This window comes from Phaethon lepturus, unplaced genomic scaffold (assembly GCF_000687285.1).
Source record: "Phaethon lepturus isolate BGI_N335 unplaced genomic scaffold, ASM68728v1 scaffold32085, whole genome shotgun sequence".
Classification (NCBI taxonomy): Eukaryota; Metazoa; Chordata; class Aves; order Phaethontiformes; family Phaethontidae; genus Phaethon; species Phaethon lepturus.
In genome coordinates this window covers 40,423-48,534 of record NW_010540665.1, presented here as the reverse complement: position 1 = coordinate 48,534, position 8,112 = coordinate 40,423, and positions in this window count along the sequence as shown.

Below are 8,112 nucleotides of genomic sequence, written 5' to 3'. Positions count from 1 at the left end.
AGGCGGGCAGGCCGGGCCCTAGCCCAGCCCGGCCCGGGCTGTGGGCTCATCCCTACAAGGCGGAAGCATGCGCTGCAGAAATTCCTAAAAAAGCATCCCTGGTGCTGCCCTCCTTCTGATTCCCAACACCGCAACGTGAAAGGGCTCAATTTCATCTTAAATTATTCAGCATCAGAAAGGGTGCGTGGGAAAATGCGTGTTGTGTCAGCAACGACATGGACACAGGTTTGAAGCCTCTGCCTCGTGGTGTGTTCAATATGCATTTTTTTCCCCACCTTTTCTTCAGACCGCACCTTCCCGATGCTCCAGTGGCAATCCATGCCCCAAAGCGTCCTGAAAGGTGTGGAGATTTCCAGAGCTAACGTTAACCGCAGAGAATATCTGGGTCCGTCTTGTCAGGGTTAGCACAAAGTATGGCTTTCTCAGCAGAGAAATAACGCCTGCTTTGAACAAAAGAGGTCAGCTAAGGATTGGCTGTGCCATCCTCACTCTCTCTGATGTCCTGCTGAGAGCTGCCGGTCTTTCTTTTCCTTGTTATTTACAAGAAGCATCTGTAATTAAAAAAAAAAAAAGTTTTCTCCGTGGTGTCACGTTTGTAGCTCCAGCCTGCCTCCCCATTTTGCATTCAGAGCGGAGGAGCGGTGCAGGCTGTGGTAATGAGGCTGGTTGGCCGTTCCCGGCCCAGCTGGGGTGAGTGGCAGAGCCTGGCGTAGCTGCCTGGCACGTTTCGGGGACATTATGAACTCAGGTGATTGCCAGACTCAGAGGTGAAGTTACAGAGGGGCCTAATCTGACTTCACTCATGCAGTGTTTCATTAAAGGACTTTGCGCCCATCAAAATGATGGAGCATGGGCCAGCGTGTTGGCTCTGCAGGCTAATTAGTCTCTCAGACCTTCTGCTCCTCTGGAAGTCCCAGCCCGGCTGGGCAGGACGGGGCTTTGTGTTGCTCGCATCGAGTGGCCAGGTTCCACATCTGTGGTGCTGGTATTTCACTGGTCTGCGGGGCTCTCATTTGGCCTATAAAACCGCAAACATCTGCTGGGGTTATGGTCGGCTTGTTGGCTGATTTCAGCAGGGGTGGTGACCTGCTGTACTAGTCGATCAGTTCTGGAAGAGCAAACTGGATGCAATGCAGAGGAGTTTGAGAGAGCAGGAAAAGCGCTCAGCCAGTCAAAAACTAAGTTTAAAAAAAAGAGCTGTGGAAGCGGTAAAATGCTGCCGCTTAATAGCCTAGGCAAAGTGCACACTTGCGTTCCCGGTGTCCTTGACAGTTCCCACACATTCTTTCTCTCAATGGCTAGATATTATTTTTTAATGCGTGTTGACAATTGAGCGCGTTACTTCATCAACCCGATAAGGTAAACAAAAATCTAGAGTCACCTAAGAGGAAGTAAATTATGAGAAGAAAATGTGCCTCACACCTACACTGATAAAGTACCCTTAATTTGATGTAGTCAGGGAATAGTTTATTTTAAAGTGATACAATAGCAATTGATTCGCGCTGATCACAATGACATCTTCTGCTATTAATGCAGATGTCATGTGCATCTCATAGAAATGTCACCATAGTTTGGAAGGCTGAGGAACAACATATAGAAGACTAACTCTGTTCTCCATCACAGTGGTGTCAGCTGGAAGAATTTCACTGACCCTTCCTTCTAGGAACTGTGGATTGACACAGATGGAAACAAAGGCAGGACTGGACTGTCAAAGCTCTCAGCATGCGTCCTCATTTCTTTAAAAACTAAGTCCCCGCCGCTGCTCTGATTCACCTCTCTCCTGTGCCAGGGCAGATCAGGACTGGTTCTGGAGGAATTGATGGATTTGCACTAGCTGACATCAGATCTGGCCTTTCTTAAGTGAAAGATGCATAGTTCTTTCCATGTAAATTCAGTTTAGGTGCAGGAGTTTGGGTGAAGAATTGTTGAAGCAACTTATCACACCAGTTATTCTATAGTCTCACTGAGCATTTATTTCCAGGGCAAGCAGGGCAGTACATGCCGAGAAGGAGCGATGGAGCACAACTCAGTGTAAATAATACGTGAGGCCTGATCTGGACCTATTTCTGCTGGCAAAACAGACTCTAAGTTCAGGAACTTAGTGCAGTTGGGACTTCCAACAAATGGAAATGTTTTATAGTGCAACCTTGTAAACTACTTAGGGATTTCAGAAAATAAACAAATACAAGAAAAGATACTGTTGCTGTTCCTCAATGGCTGGAGATTTCCTATGGAGCATGGATGGCAGAAGATCTCTTTTCTTGTGATTACATACCCTGCCATTTTGGGGATGTCACTCACTGGACTGCATTATAAAAAACATTTAATCAATCTCCCCTTGGGTTTGCATTCCTGAAGAGAGCTGCAGCAGCCCAGATTGCAACTCATGGCAACCTAACTGCTTCTCAAGCCCATGCTCATCCTGCTGGGCGACCTCCTCAAGACTCCCCCAAATGCATGAGTGCCCAATCCCCTTGGGAGCCCTTGAAAAGCCCGGGTGGGGTACATGCCAGCACGTGTCCCTCTCAGAAGAACTGGGGCTGGACAGGAGCAAGGTGAGGAGACTTCTGTAAAAACCAGTCTACAAACCTGTGAATTTAATGGAGGGTGAAAAACATAACATTTTTGTTTAATCAACCTTTGTAAGTCTTAGAGTGGGGATAAAATTTTCCATTAAATTCTATATGGTGGGAAGGTTATCGCTTTCTATCGAATTCTCCTAGGTTTTCCTGTGAAAGCAAACGTGTCGGACTGATAGCGTGTGGCTATCAGACACAAGGAAAATTATCTAATTTATAGCCAGTATTGAGCAAGCTACCAACAGCAGAATAAAATAGTTCTCCATATGGTACCGTAAAGCTTCCAAAAACTATAGTTAAAGAAAACAACAATGCTCATAGAGAAATTCTCCTTTTGTGTATCAAGTAAGGGGTTACAGCAACAAGGCTGGTAAAGACTCACAAGAAGGAACGATGTCTTTGATTGCCTTATATGAATTTATAGCTTTTATGTACAGGATTACAAGTATTAGATGCATCTTTGTGCTAACAGGGCTCATGTTTTGAAGTACAAGAAAACTCTACAGTTACATTCTGTGGAGGCTTCGGGACACAGTTTGCCAAATGGAAAAACATTTGGAGGTTTGGAAAAATCTTGCACATAAATTACTAAAGGCACGAAGCGCCTGAAAGATGGATGAAATCAGAAGCCAAGGAAAAGCAGCATGTGTGCCAAGGAACAAAAAAAAACATGTAATGATTTCTTTTAATGACTCTCCTGCAAAATGGAGAGCAAGCTTCCAGGGCTTGTCATATTCTCATAAAAGCAGCTTGCCTGGGTGATGAGAAATACCCTGTAAGTGGTCAGACCAAGACCCAATTTTTCATCCTTTCTGCACGTAGCTCTCCATTGATTATGTTAAGTGCTACCCACTGGTTAAAAACACAGCAAGCTCATTGTCTCTGCCTGTGGCAAAGGGCAGCTACACACTTGCTAATTTCCTGATTTATGACACCCTATAGAAGGAATTGAAAGTGGGCACATGGCGGGGGGGCACACGCTATTAAAATGGAGGGAGATCAGGAAGTTTGTGATAAAGAAAAGACAGGCTCTCGTCTGACATGTAATCTCTTTTTTGGCTTGAAGTAAACCTGCTCCTTCAAGGCTATGCCATCAACAGGGCCTGGCTCAAGTTTCACCACTAAATCTGAGTCAACAATCTCTAATCTGGACACCGGGCTCGGGATCCAGGCTCAAGTTGCAGTTGGAAGCAGACAACAGGGACATGGGGAGGTGGGGGCCGGGGGGGAGTGGGGAGAGGAGGAAAAAGACAATCTTTGTTTCTCATTTGATTGTCTGCACAAGGCTGAACTGAGGTCATGTGTGGGGTGTGTTTTTTTTTTTTTGTCATCTCTGAGATAAAACTTTGCACCTCTCTGGCCTTGAAATTGCCTTCCTGACACTTATATTAAGTACAGAAGATATATGTCCAAGAATGAGGGACATAAGTTTGTGGAGCAGCTCAGATTTGGAGTTCTTTTCATCTTTCTGACATGCGATACCGTGACATAAGCTGCCTGCAGTGGGGTTGCTATGCAGATATACAGTTTCTGAAAAGTTACACCAGGAAAACTAAAACCTACCGATGGATTTAGCATTTCACAAAGAAGCGGAATAAAATGTGTAGCAGTTAGACTCAAAAGCTAAAAAAAGGTGAATTAAACTTTCATGAAAACAATCTCCCTAAAAAAAAAGGATCAATAAGTATAAAAGTATCTCGTTGCATTCCTAGCCTTTGGGCCGCTGGCTTAATCCCGCTACTGTATATAATAAAGGAGACCCTTGTGTTTAATGGCAGGGAAAGAAAGAAGGGGGAAATACTTGGGTACTGTTCCCCCTAATTTCACCTTCTTCCCCCCTCTTTGTTGCTGCCTCACCATGATTTTATTTTGAAAAATAAAGACTAGAATAAAAAATATGTTGTCTGAGGCTTTCAGCCAAAAATGTGCCAGCACTTTCCCTTCCCACCCCACCCCCCCCAAACTCCTTAGGCCAAAAGCCTTAACAAAAGCTGTTTTCTGTTTGGAAGATCTCCGGGTCCTTCGCTCTCTTTCCTAACCCCTAACACAGGAAATGATTTTATAATTCACGTTATTAAGGAATTTGACTCACGCTTCCCCCCCCACCTTCCCACCCCATTCCCTGGATGTCGACCGACAATAAGCCTGTGGGCTGGCACCCGTCCTCCCTCACCCGTTTGTGTCAGCTCCTCTACCTGACCCTGCCCGTAAATCGTCTCGCCAGACCTCTCTTGCGGGCGGGCGGCAGCCAGCTCTCCCCGGCGTCCAGCCGCGCTTCAGCGCCTGAGCACCCGCTCAGGCTCATGCTTAAAATGAGATACCTGCGAGCCGAACAGCGGCCGCTCCCCAGCTGTGCGTCGTGTGTCCCGACCCACCCCCCGGCCCCGAACATTGTGTTTCACGTGTGTGGTAACGCCTGTCACGCCGAAGACCGCGCTAGCAATTGGGAGGCAATAAAGGGGTCTCCCTTGGTAAGAACTGAAAACCGCATCTCCTGAGGCACTCCAGAAGGAGAGGGCAGGTGATGCGACGGTCCGGCGTCCCGCAGCAAACGTGGCGCAGGCCTGCCAGCCTGGCACGCTCCCATGCTCTAAAGCCAACCAGGTGATGCCGCCAGCACTGCGGCCCCCGGGACCTCTGTGGCCGCCCGCCCTCCGTTGCTTCGGAGATGGGCTCTGAAATGGGTCGGTATTTACTGCAGAAACTCTGAAGCCATTTTGCGAGCAGAAGCAGACGACCTTGTTCCGGGAGAGAGCCTCAAGCACTAACTCGAGGGCTGTACTCCCTCTTCTCAGCCATGCGGATGTCGGATTTCCGTCTCTTCCACGAAAAGCACCTCTTCTGCCTCTCTTGGCATAGCTCGTGTCCCGGTCGGCAGACCAGGAGAGATTATATCCCCTCAGTCCTGGCCCGGGACATGGGAAGGGATGAGAGCCTCTCTCCGCACCTTGGTTTGTGCGGGCCTGTGTGGGCTTTATTCCTGCAGCTGGAGAAGGGGAGTGAACCTGGGTGTCCAGGCCCCTGGGCAAGCCCCCGAACCACAACGCTCTTCGGGAAAAGGCGGCAGCATGCCTTCTTCCTCAAGCCTTTTTATTTACTAAATGAGTGCAGCAAGGTCCTTCAAAGAAAAAGTGGCCCTGCTGAGGGGTGGGGATCGCAACACACCTCTGTCCTGAGCTATCTTACCAGCTAATAACAACCAAGCTTTCCCCCCCAGTTTGGGCAGCGTCCCACCTGCAGCGTGGGCCGCCCGGGCGCTGACGAGCCCCACGTAGGAGGCACAGGCGAGGCTGCCCCTTCTCCTGTGACAGCCCGGTGCCTGGGCGTTCGGTGTAGGGACACACAGATTTTAGGTGCTTGCACTATTTATAAGGAAAGGTCTTGGTCAGTGCACCTGGCTGCCTCTCAGTGTCTTGTATGTCCTTGGAAAACTCTTTCAGGCAGAGCAGCGGGTGAAGTGGCTGGGACACTCACCGGCTCCGGCAAATAGATGATGCTTTAGACACCAGGGAACATCTTCGAGAAAAGAGACTGCCAGAGGCCCAAGTTACTCTTTTTTTTTTTTTTGCTTCGTGGCTGGGACAGCTCCCTGCAGCATCACAGAAGTTCAAGTCCCAACAGGACTTGACTGGCCAATGCGGCAGGCTGCGGAGCACCCCTGCGACAGAGAGCCCCTCGCCCTCAGAGCTGCGGCAGCACCCCGCAGCCACCATCCACTGCACCTCCGAGGGTCTGCGCTCCCACTGTCGCTGGAGGAAAATGGCTGGGAGCTGCTGTTCAGCTCAGTTTTCACAGTGTTTTGCTGGTGCATCCTATGCTTTGTGAAAAATATTCCAGGGGTGCTCAAGGTAGCATTGCATTTTTTTGCCCAGTACCACATAAATGACAAGTAAAAGATGTGCAAGCCTGTGTAAACTTGTTCTACCCATTTCCAGACATCTGAGCAGGTATGTTCAACATGAAGCAGGTTCAACTTGATCCCCGACTCTCTCTCCCCCTGCTGCACGCATGTGTGTGGATACTGCCCGAGTACCACCTTCCCATACTCACAGATCCCAAACATCGTCAGCTGTGGGTGGGACTGGAAGGCAAAGCAGCTGAAGGGGCTGTGTTTTATTCTGAGTTATACCTCTGTAAATCTAGAGTGGTTCCAGGGGAACCAACCTGTACCAGCACCATCAAATTTGTTCTTAGTCTGAGCACAGAATGTTTGTCATAGTTGTTATTAAATGATGCCTTTACATATTCCAGGCCTATTTTTAAAACAAAGGCAATGAAGTTAGGGCATCCAGTTCTATATATGGACACTCCAAATGGCACTGAAATGCCTCATGCATGTGTTTGGCTGAGTGTTGATTTGGGTGTCCAAATATGGACCTCAGAATGGGATATCTCACTTGGATAAGCATCCTTGCAAATTTGGCGCACAGCATGCACTTGAACAAAGCAAATTTCTTTCTATCATTTAGCACGGGAAAAGCATGAAATATTTTCCTTTTGAGGGACTTTCTTATTCACGGAATTGGGCCACTCAAACACTGATGTGTGTAGTAGTTCTGGAAAAAATAAAGCACTCAAAATCATCTAAGACAACACAGGAGGTAATTAATGCAGAGCGTTTGCAGCACGCAGACCCCCTCTTATCGCAAGGGCAAAATTCTCGCTGACAGCAAGAACTCAGTGCCAGCAGAAGGACCTGTGCAGCTTGATCACAGCAAACTCCCCGCCTTGTCCCGGCGGTGTGAAGGGATGTACACTGGGCCGGCTGCTGAGGGACCTGAGGCAAAGCTGCCTCTCTGCTCGTGAAGAGAGTCTCTGCATCTCAAAACTGCGTGTGTGCAAGAGCTGGAATGTTGCACGCAGGAACCTTCCCCTGTATCTCCCAGTGCATCAGGATTTTCTTCATCTGGCTCCTTGATGGTGAGCTCTCCAGGAAAGAGCTTGGCTTGACTATTAGGTCTTAGTGCGTGATAAATAATGTCAGCAGTGAGCGAGCTCCGTTCTGCAAGCCTTTGCTGAGTTCCTGTTAATTGTGAAGGACCTTCTTACATCCTTTGTATAATTCCATTCATTTTGTTGGCATCGTACAAGGGATGGATTTGGCCTCAAAAATAAAGCAGGTTTCTTTTGCATAATGTATCGTACCATTTGGTCTACATTTTACTGAAGGTTTATGTGTACTTGGAGATTTCTCCCCAGATATGCAGCTGTAGATATTTTTAAAAAAGCAAACAATGAACTGATTCAACTGTCCAAAGCAGTTGTTCAGATTCTGAATTTTGGGGTAAGTTGTTAAGAAAGTGTAAGGTGGGCAAATTTTCAGGAATGTTAAGGTAAGTTTGTGATGACTGGAAATGCAAGAAGCCAGCTTTTTCCCTACCTCTGCTGTCCTGATGATTTTTGACAAGCTGATTCCATTTCTGGAAAAAGCAGTTCACGAGAGAGAAAGATTTCTCTAAAGAGTCTGTTGTTTTTCAGAAGAGTGAAAATGTGTGCTAACAATTCTGGACCACTGACAAAAGCAAAATCAATA